The sequence below is a fragment of the Seriola aureovittata genome, chromosome 1 (assembly GCF_021018895.1).
Source record: "Seriola aureovittata isolate HTS-2021-v1 ecotype China chromosome 1, ASM2101889v1, whole genome shotgun sequence".
Lineage (NCBI taxonomy): Eukaryota > Metazoa > Chordata > Actinopteri > Carangiformes > Carangidae > Seriola > Seriola aureovittata.
In genome coordinates this window covers 30,418,201-30,434,099 of record NC_079364.1, presented here as the reverse complement: position 1 = coordinate 30,434,099, position 15,899 = coordinate 30,418,201, and the positions used below count along the sequence as shown (strand labels likewise).

The 15,899-nt window shown below is 42.6% G+C and overlaps 1 protein-coding gene across 6 annotated transcripts in view; it reads left to right on the top strand.

Moving 5' to 3' along the window:
* Nucleotides 1–15,899, top strand: part of znf536 (zinc finger protein 536) — a 278,944-nt gene that overhangs the window by 84,104 nt on the left and 178,941 nt on the right. For 4 of the 6 annotated variants that reach the window (XM_056404930.1, XM_056404841.1, XM_056404754.1 and 1 more), the window contains exon 3: nt 4,946–5,089. The exons of the other annotated variants lie outside the window; for them this stretch is intronic. The gene's annotated coding sequence lies outside the window, so the exon portion shown is untranslated. The remainder of the gene's footprint in view (nt 1–4,945; nt 5,090–15,899) is intronic. 6 annotated transcript variants of the gene reach the window in all.

The window sequence follows — 15,899 nt, the reverse complement described above, 5'->3', positions numbered from 1 at the left end:
GAAGATTGATGTGGAAAAATGGCGCGGCAACCCGTTGCCCATTCCATACATATATTATCATTTACACATACGTGACACCTTTTGCGCATGTCTTTACATGTATATAAACATATGCATGGGCATGATTCAAGGCGCTGCACATATTCACATTACAGGGGGGGGGGGGCGGGGGTTTCCTCTGTTATTATAGACATGTGATATAATTGCATTTGATCTCCAAATAAACAGGGAATCAGTCCATCTCCTTGGTGGAGATGGCAGATGTGATGGACGAGCGCATTAGTGGCGAGGACAACATTAGATTTGCTCAAAATTATTGATCTTTTGTTTGTGAGCCAAGTCGGCAATAAATAACAGTGCATGGGAGATGTGACTCATTATCACCGTGCCAAAAGCCCGACAGACCTCTGTCAAAACAAACTCTCCTTCTCTCCCCCCCACCCCCCCAGCCCCTCACCCCCGCTCTTCCTCCTTCCTTTCATCTCCGTCACTACAAACCAATTTAATCTGTTTTTAATCCTTCCCTCTTTTCTGTCGCCGGTGCATTTAATACAAGGCCCCACTGTCACTATCTGATTCCCTTAAAATTTTAATCCCGCACTGATAACCCTGTATTATTACACATTACACACAGGACACTCACACATACGTACGCATATACACATGCAAATATGTACACGCGACGTTTAGTGGCTCTCTCAGTGTTTTATTCCTTTTTACCTTCTTAGTGAAGAAAAAATCCTTTTATCACACAATGGGTAATTTATATCCATTACCAGCGTTTTCAATCCTTTTCAGCGCGGCTGTCACTGCCTTTGGCACACTCGTGATTAATGTGATCTAATAATAGTCTGCCATTATATTTCCTTTAGTAAAACATGTACCAACATCCTATTCAGCTCCACGAAATTCATTGCCCCTTAAAATATTTTCCCCTTTTTGTTTGAAAGACAAGATTGCTGTTTTTTTTTTTTTTTTTTTTTTCCCCCTCCATCTCGTTGCCTCCCAGGAGGTGATTATTTGTTAGGGTGGGGGTGGGGGGGTGGGGGCGGAGGGTTAGTGATGGCACTTCCCTTATTTTCAGACACTTATGAGAATGATGAAAGGTGCCATGATTCAAGATGGTTTGTGTGGATGCACTGTTGTGTGTGTGTGGGGGGGTGGAAGTGTGTCTACAGGTTGGTATGAGTGTGTGGTCCAATATAACATGGTGTGTGCGTGTGTGTGTGTGTGTGTGTGTGTGTGTGTGTGTGTGGCTACATTGTTGAGGTTTAAAGCAGTTTCTGTTCAGTAGGATATTAGTTTGATCTAGAAAAAGTCAAACATTCACTTCACTTTCACCTGGTTTTACACTTTATTTTTGTGTTTTCTCCTAATGACAAATGGGAATATATATATAGATTCCATTATAGCACATGCAGCCTGATTTAGAAATAAAATGAACTGCTGATTTTGAAGACAACTACTTACCAACAATTGTCCCCTGACCACAAATGAATCCATTTTCTTGTGTAGTTAGTCGGTAGGTAGGTAGTTTGGAATGGGTGATGGAGAGGAAAGATGCTCTCCATGGAATGTGACTAGGATTAGGTGTCTATGTTTGTGTGTTTGCATGTATCTGTGTGTGTGTGTGTGTGTGTGTGTGTGTGTGTGTGTGTGTGTGTGTGGTGTGTGTGTGTGTGTGTGTGTGTGTGTGTGTGTGTGTGTGTGTGTTGCCAGGGAGGTGGTCCAGCAGTGGGCTCTGCTCCCTCCCAGCCGGACAGCCTGAGCCAGTCTGCCACTCATGGGGCACGTTTCAGGCGGGGAGGTGCCAACGCTTGCACACACGCACACATACACACACACACGTATGAAGTTGCGCGCACACACACACACACACACAGACACACACACCAAGACACACACACACACACACTGTCCTGGCTCTCTCCCACAAAGAGGGTTAACCCTTACTGGGTTCTTAGACTTGTATCCAGGATGAACAGGTGGTCCCACAAAACATGGGCATCCATTTCCTCATGACTTATCCCAGTGTGTGTATGTGTGTGCATGCGTGTGTGAGAAGGGAGGGGCAGACAGAGACATGGGGGTAGAGAGAGAGAGAGAGAGAGAGAGAGATGGAGAGAGAGAGAGCACACGTGACTGTGTGGCTTTAGTACACCTTTTTGTATGTGTGCTGGTTTTGTTCGGTGCCGGGGTGGCTGGTGTACAGAGCAGCTTGTGGAGGGTCCCGCCACTGTGTGAAATTGACATCAGATGGCCGTTGTGACAAGACCAATATTACATCCAACTTCCATTTAGCAAGGGACGGCTAATATATGTGTGCCGTGTGAACATTTGTTTGTGTGTGTGTTCATCAGCACCTGACCCCAGAATCTGACCGCACCAAACACAGCTGCCAGCACTTTACATCTATATCCCCCACCCCGCCCACCCCCCCCACCCCCAACGACTCACCCCCCCATCCGTGCCTCTCTGCTTTTTCCCCTCATTTTTCCTCTTGAATCCCTTCATCCAGGATCCTTCCATTAAAGATAACTTGTATTGAGCCACATCTTATTCCCTTCAATCTGCCTCCCCCTCCTGTCTCAAGTGATCCCTTCCCAGCAGAGAAAATCGAAGGTAAACCACTTCTAAGGCGAAAAAAAAAAAAAAAAACTGCGCACACCACTTTGGATGTTTTAAATATCACCCTCTGATGGAAGCGAGGTTGTGACAGTTGCTTTGGTAAAACATGTCAAAAATCACAAAGTTTCGTCTTTGTCACCTGACGGCTGCGATAACGTTAAGTTACACTCAGCATCTGGATGTTACAACACATGGCTGCGACTTTCTCTGCCTTTGATAACCCGCCTTTCATGTCGGGAGGGGAAACGCTCTGTTTTACTCCACTTTATTTGTTCTTTTGTGATTATTCTGTGGCTCAGCCCCTCCGAACCCCAGACACATGAAAACAGACAGACATTTTGGAAAATGTGAGTAAGTAAGCAAAGAGAAGGAGAGAAAGGCAGAAGTGGTGGTGGTGGTGGTGGGGGGGGGGGGGGGGGGGGGGGTGGCGGTGGGGTGGGGGGGTAGAATGGGAGCAGAGGAGATAAACATAAACAGAGCAGAGAGAAAGAAGAAGGTTTCTCTCTGAGTCAGCGGCTTTTAGTAAAGTCTGATTAAACGAGGTGGGAAACCACATGGGGTAGTAAATAACAGAGGTGTCAAAATGTTGCTTAATGACCTGGATATCTACTGCATGAAATATGTAGCTGCACATCTATGCAGGAGCTGTATTTTTGTTCTTTAATGCCTTAATGTGCAGGGGGAGTTCAGACGTTTAAAACAACTTAGTGTGAGTGGAGAAGACGGGAACACAGAAAAACATTATGTCGTCATGTGCACCATCATTGTTTTGATGAGGGAAATAATATTAATGATGCACACAATGTAAAAAATCAAAAGGAACTTGTTGGCAAATATTAAGCTTAACACCGTCTATTCTTAATTAACTTTCACCGAGTGATAGTTTTTATTTTTATTTCATAAATATTATCATGACTTTTTTAAGCAGCTGAATTTATGAGAAACCACCAGCACTCACAGGGTTGGAATGTGTAGATGCTGGTGGGTGCAGTCCTAAAATACTCTGCAGACTCTCTTTAACTATTGTTAGTCTTATTTCGATCTATTCTGTGCATCGTGCAGCTTTTACAGGCCAAAGTTTCTTTTTAGGGGAGTTTTTCCTTGTCCTAAAGGATAGAGGGTTGTGTGCTGCACAGATAGGAAAACACTGATTTTGAGCTTTATGATCATAAATGGACTTGACTTTAAATTCAGAGTCAAAGAGGCTTTATTGACATGACCGTAGTCAAACATCAAGGCAAGGCATTCTGCACAAGGCAGTATCAACAAGGAAAAAGTACATTTAAAAGTATTAACATTAACATCAATAACACAAACAAAATAAAAAGGCCTGTGGCCTGCACACACCTCTGTGATGTTTGACTAGTAGTAGTGAATTATTGCAGTTATTTGCATTTGTAGCATTTGATTAAAGATATAGGGCTGCACAATAAGATTACCATAAGATATTATGATATATATTGTTTAGTGACTTTTAGACTTTCAAATGAAAATCAACAACAAAAGCACAACAGATAAAAAAAAAAACAAGATACATCAACACAGTTTGATCAGATTGTATTATCATTTATTAAAAGTCGCATAGAGCTGAATATGTGAGTGAGGGGTGAACACATTGCTGGTTTTGTTTTTTTCAGCGCACAATAAGAAAAATGTGGAATATAATAATAAAAATACTAATACATTTTATTTATAGGACACTTTACAACACAAAAAAAATAAAATGGCATAAAATACAAAACAAATTATGATACATATAATTGCATAAAATAAATGTGATTGCACTGAACGCTCGAGTTGGAGTTAAAGTCGGAAGTCTGAAGTTCCAGGCATTCCAGATTCATCAGACTCCCTTCTTTATACTAAGTTTTAACAATAATCTTTGATCATTTAGATGTTTAGAGGTTTGGGTTTTAAATGTCACATTAGCCTGTTGTTACTAGAGTATTGGTGACACATATAAAACGATAAGGGAATAAAAAGTTTGACGAGCAGAATTGAGAAAGGTTGGTGGATGAACAGTTGAGCAGAACTGGAGGTAATCAGAGGTTACTGCAGAGCAGTCAGCAGCACATCAGTCAGGTCACCTTCCCCTCCTTTTTCCAGGTGGGGAAACCCCTTCCTGACGAGGGGGCGCTAGAAGCAGAGGGGCGGAGGGAGGGAGGGAAGGGGAGCAGCGGTGGCAGTGAAGTCAGCATTTTCCTTATCTCCTCTTGTTCTCTCTCTCTCTCTCTCTCTCTCTCTCTCTCTCTCTCTCTCTCTCTCTCTCTCTCTCTCTCTCTCTCTCTCTCTCTCTCTCTCTCTCTCTCTCTCTCAGGGCTCCCTGATCAGTGGCGACCAGACGCGGAGCTGAGGCTGACGCTGGCTTAACGGGGCTAAGCGCGCTGTCACACTGTCTAAGACACTACCCACCCACTGTCTGAGGTGACTCAGGGCTTCAACACAAGAGGAAGTGAAGGAGGTAAAGGAGGGGGACGGGGAAGGGCATAGAGGTGGGAGTAAAGAGCAAGAAGAGGGAATACTAACTTGGGTTGTCAGCCATTTTTTAGTGACAGTACCCTTGCGTGATTGGGTCTCAAGTGAAGGAGAAATGAAGGAAGGAAGGAAGGAAGGAAGGAAGGAAATGACGGAGGAAAGAGGGCGAGATGGGGGCACAGAGGAGAAGTGTCTCATAAGCCCGTGTTTCTGGTTACAGTTATCTTTACGATAATGCAATCTGTCTGGGGTGATGATGAGGATGATCATGATAATGACACACACACACACACACACACACACACAGACACACAGACACACGCACACGCAGTTTTGCAGGGACGTCTGTTGTATATGGATGTACAGAGGGCCAGCATGGGCATATCATCAGATAATTCCTATTTAAATAATCCCATCAGTTATCCGTTGTAGTAGGTTTACTCTGTCTCTCTTTAAGTCCAAGCTGGCTGTCTCTTATCTCTTGTGTCATTCTTTTCTCCAAGTGTCCAGACCAGAAGCTTGTGTGTGTGCAGCATGGCCTATAGGTTATGTAACATAGGTATGCATGCATGCGTGTGTGTGTGTCTGTGACTCGACCTACATTTTGAGGGCTTCAGATACAGCGGAGGAGGAGGGGGGCGGTGGGGGTGCAAAAAGTGCAACCTGAAGTGTGAGGAGAAGTTAGAGCGCATTGTGTGTTTGACAGACTGAAGTGGAGACCGTGCAGGCCCGATGCTCCGAGGACGCGAGGTTAGTTCACCCAGCAGCTATTTCTTATCCAGCTGTGGAAATGCCTTTACCATCCTATCAGGAATATCTAGCCGAGGTGCGGATGAACATGTTGCATTCGTCTGTTAATAGCAGAGGCTGATGCGTGCAGCCACGGTAGTGATTTATTTCAATTGATATTAAAGTGTGGATTGACTGTGATGCTGCTTTGGCGTCTTAACTCAGCAACATGACAGAGTCAGTGAACTCTCCTCTCCTCACAGCACCTTCTCTCATCCGCTCCTTTGCCAAATTTGGACGCTGACACTAAATGGATCTGCCATAATTCAGATGTGAGTGGGAGGATATATATATATATATATATATATATGTGTGTGTGTGTGTGTGTGTGTGTGTGTGTGTGTGTGTGTGTGGTTGTAAAGTGAAGCATTATGGCACAAAAAAAAAAAAAAAATGCCTGAATAATTTAGCACTCACATTATTTTCTAATGCCATTCTTTAGAATCTGACTGCGTCACTCTAACAAATGCGTATGTTAGAAAGTTCAGGGGATTTTGGAGGGCGCCTGCGAACAGTGAGTGATGGCAACCAGCCGACTCTCAGCTCCCTCTTGTCTACCGACGGCTCCATGTGAGCCCCGTGCACCATATTCCTTTCTCTGAACTAACGGCGTGGTGAATCGAAACAAAAAGGCCACATATTTTATTTATGTGTCAAAAGTGGGTTGAAAGGAGTGTAAGAAGAAGGAGGGAGCGGGGGTGTATCACTCTATCCGTCGGTTGATATCATTCCACCCGTGCGGATCAATTCTCCCAGACAGAGGGAGATAAGAATGGAGCGGGGCCACAGGACGGAGGGAGAGAGAGAGAGAGAGAGAGAGAGAGAGGTGGAGGTGGAGGAGGAAGAAGAGCTGAAATGGTGGTTGTATTGATTTGTCAAAGAAATACAGCGTTGCGTGTTTTGCTTAAACATCCACATAAACCTGAGCTGTCAGAGGTGGGTGGGCTTACGCTGACATTTGACCACACAGACATGGATTGTGGATTTTCTGCTCGGCTTAACTGTGCATAGTTTTAACCAACGGCTTCATGGGGAAACTGACAGAGACAAAACTGTGCTTTGTGTCATAATTAGTTACACTGGCCAAGAAAGTCTTAACTCAAAGTCCACTTACTAGCTTTTTCTGGAGCTTTCAACCGCATTTCTCAGTGTCCCTCGGCAGATATTACTTAGACATTGATGTTAGCTGATAAATTCCCAGTTTCTCTTTTATGACAACTTGCTACTGTCACTATAAAAACTGTACTCTAATGCAACGTACATGATTCATGAGAAGTCTGCAGCCCTGAGCAATGATCTTCCAGGTAGAGGTCGACCTGAAATGAACCCATGGAAAACCTACCCTGACCTGGTGAGCGTTAATTAATTTTCAGAAAAAGAAAATCCCGATCTGAGGGGAACAGCCAGACCTGAATAGACGCGAGGATGGCTCGACCCGATCCAAAATGCGCTCGACCCGAACAGACCCAGGCAGAGAGAGAGCACAAACACTGACATCAGTTAATTCAGTCAATTAACAAGCAGCCGCAGTGAAAGAGAGCAGCAATATAATAAGAATAATGCCCTAAAAGTGAGTGTAAAGCCAGTAAACTAAACTAAAATAATATGTTAATCTCTATCAGTCCTATTTCCATCCACTGCACCGACAGTAAACCATTCAACTGGGCGATGGGTCGACACAAGACAGTGTTCAAACCTGTTCAATATCAGTCAATCAAATTCAAACAGTTGTCATTGAACAAGATAAATCTTCTAGGCTGCTGATTTTCCTAAAACGAACTCAGCTTCAGTTCCTCGGAGAGACCCAACCCGAACTGATTAGATTGAATCCAACCTGACTCAGATCTCGGTTCCTCAGAACCGAATGGACCTGCCTGCACGTATCACACTTTAAGATTTACTTAAAGCATAACTTTTCCATAATGACAATCACAACTCGACACCAATTTGACCCCACATTTTTATAAATTCCAGATCACAATAATAATCCCCCTTAAAATCTGTTTTTTTAAACATGGTCATGCATCTGCAGCTGTTTAGGCTCATCACATTCCTAAATTGTGAATAACTGCAGCAGCCTTGGCAATAGTGGAAAGACAAAAAAAAACATGATATAACCTCAATTAAGACCGCCCACACAAATTTAGCTGACCGCGGTGAAATCCTCACATCTAGAAAAGACGAAGACAGCAACTTTGTGCTTAATTGCTTCAAGGAATCTGCCAGTGATACTGTCATGTCCATCCACTCTAAAAAGAAAAAAAAAAAACATGTCGTCAGTCCCATATTTGAGCATGAGGTGATAGAGAAAGGCCCTCTTCCATTCTGTGACTACACACCTGGCACAAGGGAGGCCAGAAGCCGTTAAAGAAAACTGGAGAAAAGAGCAGAGAGTGTGCACAGGGCCATAAAACGGATAGTTTAACCATTGATCGAGAGCAGTGGTGGAAATGGCAGCTGTAAATCAATTTTATCTTGGAGCAGCTAAAGAGTGTTTTCTAATGAGGTTAATGCCACATAATGGCTAAATTCCTCTGCTTAAAAGATGCCCTCAAGGTGGTGGCGAGAGATAGATGTCGCCGCGGAGAGCTTAACACCTTCGCTGTTCAACACAAAGCAGAGGGACGCCTTCGTCTTTCCAGGAGTTTGTATCTTAAACGATGTTAAACCTTTATTCGTTAGGTCTCAGGCGGTCATTATATCATCCAGTACACCTTTGTCTAGACTGCTTGTTATATCGATAGACACATCCATCCATGGCTGAGATTGGGTGTTTTTTAAAATGTATTTAAATGTATTTGTTTAAATGATTCAGTCTGGGTTGGGTTGTCCACTTCCACTCTGATGAGTTACAATTCGGTACGAATTCTGTGCTACACAATTACAAAGAAAACTCTGTATCAATCAAATTCAAACAACTATGGCAGTTCGTCATCTTAGTGCTAGGCAGCAGGCAGGGTAGCATGTCAAACTGGAACAGGCTGGGTATTGCCACTAAAAAGACAAACTGACCCAGAACTAATAGATTATGAATCAAGTTGACCTCTGGCAAATAGTTGTGTTTATGGAACCCATTATGTTATGGGAGATGAGGCCTGAGTGGCGGAGAGCAGAGGGCTTAGCAACGGCAACAAAACAAACATCCCTCTCTACACACGAGGACTGCATCTGTATACACACCCAGGTTTTTCCTACATGTGCACTAAGGTTAAACTAAAGAGGGTTTGTAAAGGCCAGTAGGGATTATTACCTAAGGAGGTTATGTATTCACCCATGTCCGTTTGTTTGTCAGCAGGATTACGCAAAAAGTACTGAACTGATTTGCACCAAACTTGGTGGAGGTATGGGGTGTGGACCAGGGACGAACTCTTTAAGTTTTAGTGCTGATCCTGTTAAAGAGGCGGATCCAGGAATTTTTTTAATCGCTTTCCCTACCATTGCGAGATTTTCGACAATTCCGCCAATTTCTCAGGAAGTGATTTATGGATCTTGATTGTTTGGCCTTGGCAGAGGTTGATTGCCATTCTAGTTCTCTCAGAGGTACTGATAGCCAATTCCTTTCCAATATTTTCACCATTCCATATAATTTCCAAAGCTTTGGTCCTGGTAGCAACAGGTTGTTGTACCTGTCCTTAGAGACATCATTCACCTCTTCTTGGGGGAACCTGCAGTCCTCCCAGGCCAGACAGGCTATGTACTCTCTCAAGTGTGCTTTTGGTCTACTGTGGGTTCTCTCTCCAATGTGGATGTACCCCTCCAAGGTGGCCAAGGAGGATAAAACTTGATTAGATACCGGAAAGAACATAACTGGCTCTTTCTTAAGTTCCTTCTGGGTATCTGACCGTCCCAAACCAATGAAATCAACAGACCAATCTTTGAGAACCATAATCCTGAGGTCAGCAAAACCAGCATTCTCCACTCCTTGGCTCTTTAAATACTTGATTTAAATTGATTGTTTTCATTGTGACCATGTCCAAGTATTTAGTTAATTAAGTCCCCCTGCCACAAAATTGTGTAATGGCAGAGCTTCAAAAAGACTAGACTACTTTAACTTTATAAAAAAAACAAAACAAACAAAAAAAAAAAAACAGATGTGACCCAAGGTTGAACTTCAACTTTTGTACATTCAAAGTTTCTTGTGTGTCTTGACCAGAGACAAATATGCAGGGGTGAGTGCATACCACCATGAACAGCTGTGGAATTAAGTTGGTGGGTGAGTTTTCGAGAAGCCAAGAATGTTGGTTCCTAACCCGAGCTTGTGTCCAGGGATAATTACAGAGTGCAAAACACAAATGTAATACAAGCAAATGTCAGCTACTCTTGTTTCGTCAGCCAAGATCTTAAAAATAGATAAATAAATAAATAAAGTTAATAAGAGGATGCTCCTATTGCTTAGTGGGGAGAGGTAGACGGCAGACTGGAAGCACAACCGATATGTGCAGGGATTCCCAAAGCATCCAGTATCAAGATTTATCAGAAGTTAGCTAAGCTAGCATGTCAGCAAATGCAGACGTTTTGAAATATTACATTACAAAAATTACATTAGATAGTAATGGAAGCATAAGGAATCCTCTTTGTCTTCAGTTAGAGTGATCCGAGGAGTCTGTGAGCTGTAAACTAGACTCCACCATAACGTTGTTGATGGAAAGCAGCTCGCAATCAGCAAGTGTCTTTTTTTGCGATGTGGAGACACTGTGGGGCATTGCATTATGGGAGAGGCTTAGATAAGACTCTGGCTTTATGAATTTGCACTATTAAAGGAATACTGAATCCTATCCATCAAACTGGTGGTGGATGTAGCTCTGATGCAGGCTATTTAAAATTTTAATTAGTCCAACACTGACCATATGTATCAGTCGAACCATACTGTACTCATTCACTACCATCAGCAGAAAGGGAATCCATTGAAACAGATAGAGGATATGTAGATACACATTTAAAATAACACTATCATACAGCAAAGTGCCTTCAAACCACTCTAGTGTGTGTGTGTGTGTGTGTGTGTGTGTGTGTGTGTGTGTGTGTGTGTGTGTGTGTGTGTATGTGTATGAAAAAAATTGAGTACAACCAGTGTGCAGCATGAAACTTAAGGAAAGTTCATCTCCACAGACCTCTAGCATTGATCACTGGGGCCCTAAAGCTATTATCATGATCTAATTAGGTTTAACATAAGTCTGTGTCACGGCCCGGTGCAAGGCTGCCTTGTCCCCAATTCCACACTTTCACAGCATCCCTATTTAAAAATAGCACACATGTGCCACGCATACATGCAGTGAATACTAATGCTTTTTTTTCCCAGTTACACTGAGATCTACTTTAATGTCAGACAGAGGTCTAAGCTGGGAGAAATGATGTAATTCACGAGGCAGTGAACAAGTGTGGGGCGATCTCGCAGGTTTCCCTTCTCGTGTAGACGCGTGTTCGTACTCTGAACCTTCCATCAGAGAGAATTTGACGTAATTTGTGGAAAAATAAAATATCTCTTCTAGTTTTAAAATGATAATTTGGAAGAATCTTGTACATACATGTACATACTATTACTCCAGAAAATACAACAGTTATGATGAGCTGCATTTAGGGACATATAGCTATTGTTTGAATCGGCAGTTATTTTGTTATACATACATACCACTTTAGCATTTTTGGAATGAGTAGAATAGCTTTTAATATTATAATCATAATTCTCAAAATTCTGCAACTTAAAGGTCCCATATGTGACACTTTTCCTGTTGATCCATAAGAAGACATCTTTGTGGTTTTAAGAACCACAAACCATCTCAATGTAGTTTCACATTGTAGTTTTACTGGCTAGTTTTACATACTCTAGTAACAACAGGTTGATGAGCCAATCAGAAGAGAGGAGGCTCTGAGCCTCTCTTCTGATTGGCAGACTGTTTTCTGAGTGCTCAAATAAAAAATAAAGCAGATGTCATGTAAACGCTCAGAGAAACCAAATCCTGCAAGGTTGAATGGTAGGGCCAGGTGGGCTGGGCTTGGGGTGTGGCTGAGAGTGATGACTGCTTTGTTGTGACATCACAAAGTTACAGCAGTCCTGATGGCTCCATTTAAGGTTCAGTTTCTGAATATAGGCCGTGTACATTTCTCTGTGGACTGAGCACTTTAATATTTTCACAGTATTGATATAGAACCTAGACCTGCTTTATAATCAAACAACACATGGACCTTTATACTATATGGACCTTTAAAGACTGAATCAACTTCAGAGCTATAACCCATTTTTCTTCATTTCTGCTCTGTCATTGTTTAAATGATTCTATCCACAGTGATATTTATTAGAAAAATGTACAACTTTCTCATTGTAGCAGGTGTGGAGGAGCTTCCTGATTATGTTTTGATTTTTACAATTTGATACCTGTTTTACGTCTCACAGTTCTGATGCAATTTGAACACCCGTTCTCTTCCCTCTGCATTCCTTTGAGCTCTGATGATGTGAATACCCTATAGGTTCAAAGAAGTGCACAAGGTGAAACATGCAGCCAGTGACCTAATAAGAAGACCTTTTGAAGTGCGCCCATTAATACAGCTGTCCAAAAATATTCTATAATAGAATACTATATCTAATTTGTTTTATGTACCTTATATCTAGGCTGCGGTGCATTAATACAGCTGTGAATTACCTACTCTGACACCTTATTCATTTTCAACATGATTAGCGGCAGTGGTGTGCATGGCTGGCACAGTGGGTGGCTGTGGCCCACTGCACACACTCATGGGTTCATTACGCCATCGCACAGGTGTAATGGAATCCCCCACCCCCACCCTTACACACACATACACAGAGAGAGTCACACATACGAGTCCTCACATGTACACTCCAGAACATGAAAGCTTGCACACAGACTGAATACTTTCGACCCTCTTGGCCTCTTCTCAAAGCAACTTTTTTTTTTTTTTTTTTTTTTTTTTTTTTTTTTTGCAATGTTGTACAATGTAGGCATCCACTACAGTCTTATTATTTCAGGGTCAGGCTGAGGAACTGTGCTTCAGTCCTCTGTATAAGGGAAAGCAAGTCTAAAAAAGAGTGTTAAGAGGACCCCCCCCCCCCATTACTCCCGTGTCTGCTGTTATTATGAATAGTAGCGGTAACAGAGAAAAGCATATACTCCATTCGAAGCTGTTCATGGTTTTTGAAGGACCACTCTCAACTCCCACCCCCCCCCCCCTCTTCTCCACTACCCACCCACCCACCCACCACCACCACCACCCCCTCTGGTCTTTTGATTGATATGTGAAATCCGTCTCTCTGCGCAGCTCTAAAGGCAGTCCCTGTGTGTGTCTGAAAGGTGCTCATTGTTGAGCAGAGACCACTTTGTCAAGAAACAATCCTGTTCCCAAGGAAGCTGAGAATGTCTTAAAAAAGATACAGGCCCTTATTGTGTACATTGGGGAACTTTAATTTTGTGTGTGAGGTCATTTTAATCCTGATGAATTTTTATAGTAGCGGTTGTAGTTCAATGGCTGGTTGCCCTAATGCTCTAAAGAAGGAGCAAAATAAAGGAAGAATGGGGAAAGAATGAGAAACCCACCCACAGGCCCGCTGAACAATCCTAAACTTAAAGTGTCACAGGGAGTGAGGAGGAAGGGTAGAGGCCTTTGTTGATGGACACATTGGGATGTATTTAAGTTCTACAAAGGAGCTTCCCTGAATGGAGGCTTGATTTTTGCTACAAGGTTTAAAATGCCCGGTCTAAGGATAGATTGGCATGGGATAAAGTTTGTGTAGGGTAATCTGATGTGAGTGAACCACCCAAGACATCGCCTCTGAACTTGTGCCAAAGAGGAAAGGCGACAAACTCCTAGGCAGTAATGCCTCAGTGACACTGTTAATGATATGATTGAACATTGATTGATTTTTTTTTTTTTTTCAGCCACATTTTTATCACATTTGACCCAAGCAAACTTCCACAATGGAAGATTTGGCTTATTCTTTATGATAATAGCCCTCTAAGCCTTCTTCTTTTGTGCAAACTAATGGTCGTATTTGTGCAGCAGTTTGTCTTTTCATCTGAGCTGTGTGGCTATTTTGTTGTTGGTTTGCCCTCTGGCCTCTTGTAGGTTTTGACTGGATGCAAGCCTATTAGGCAGACAAGTTGAAATGTAAACACCAAGAAGCTGGAGATGCGATCCTTTCAAAGTGGATAAACTCACTAGATTTTTGTGCGTTTTAGCAAATTAAAGCACTAGATAAACACATGACTTGTTTTATTTTGTTGCTTCCTTCGAAAATGGTGCACCGTTGCAGGAGGCTCGCTCATCACCATGGTGGCTAAATGGAAACTGGATCTTGTTTGAGAAACGGCGGGGTGAGACCAAACAGCGTGATTCATAATGCTTATTTATGTACCATGTAGCTGAGACTCAGCAGGGGGCAAAGGAATGGTTTTTACTAAGTACATCTCTCTCTGCTTAGTTTCTCCTCAGTTGGGCTTTGGGCCTGTCGTCTTGATAAATATTTGTGATATGGATACTGAAAATACATCATCTTTATGTTTTTGATCATTCCCAAAATAACGAGTGTAGGAGTCTGCCATTCTCGCGTAAAGAAATGAGGTGCGTTGATGCAAGTTTCACTGGTGCGTCGTGTCAGTCGAGCCGGAGGCAGACGGACGCACACAGCTTGGGTTACCTCTAGTTTGGTGACGGATCCTCATAATGCCTCCAAATTCCAGCAGCTAGCAAACACACAAATAAACACACCATCACTGACACTTGTTCCATGCATTAAAATTCTGCTGTTAGAAAGAGACTTTTTTCATGTCTTTCCTCTAACTGCCCCTTTTTTCTTTCTCTAACTTTTCCCTCCTGCCTCTTTTCCCTCTGTTCTGAGATGCAGAGATCCAAGTGCGCGATGGTGCATTACTAAGGACACCTGCTCTGTTGATGTGGCCAGGCAGATTGACTGTGTGTGTGTGTGTGTGTGCGCATGCTCGCATGCATGCTTTTATTCATTCATCAATTTTTAGGCTGAGGCTGGGACCAAACCTATCAAAATTGTTCTGAAGTCAATCTGTCCATTTCTGCCTCAAATTATGCATAATGGGCTTTTAATTTTGTGCCATGCAACTAGCTGAAACAGTGTCCTTCTCAGTGTTTGGCCTCGGACATAGTAAGAGACTCAAACCTTGCAGTTATAGAATGTTAAACGGTGAAGTAGACCAAGACACAAATGACATTAGTGTTAGAAAAGAAGCCATTTAATTACTGTAGCTCCTCATGTACCATTAATTTAGATTTTCTTAAAACTATCCATAATGAGAATTAAGTGGAACAGTCAGCACTAGGGGTGGGCAATCTGATGATCTTATATTGTGGTCAATCTTACTTCGTCATATGATCTACAGATTACGTCATTAAAAGCTATTATATTTAGATATTTCATTTTAAAGGTCCCATATTGTATGAAGGTAGCTGTCCATGTCTAGGTTCTATATCATTACTGTGAAAGTATCAAAGCGCTCAGTCCACAGAGAAATGCACACAGCCTGTATTCAGAAACTGAGCCTTAAAACGAACTGTTAAAACCTCCTGAACTTTGTGATGTCACAACAAAGCAATCACCGCTCTCAGCCATGCCCCAAGCCCCCGCCCGCCTGGACCCACCTTCCAAGCTTTTTTTTCCTGAAAACTTATAAATTTTATTCAATCACTCAGCCAATCAGAAGAGAGGTTCAGATCCTCTCTTCTTTGCAGCACCACATTTACCAGTTCTACAGCTGAGCAGAACAAGAACCACCGTCACCAGTTGTAGTCCGTGGAATTACAATCAGCCAATAGTACCAGAGACCTTCCTGCAGACGGGGAATCACGGGGCGAGACAAGCCGCGGCTAGCTGGTTATCAGCAAGTGAACTTTCAAATCAAAATACTTACTACTTGCTACTTATAGCATCTCATAAATAATCAGGACTGTCAATATAATAACAATATGATCTTTTGGCCAGATCGCCCACCCGTAGTGAGCAGGCACTGTTCTGTCTGTGAAAACAG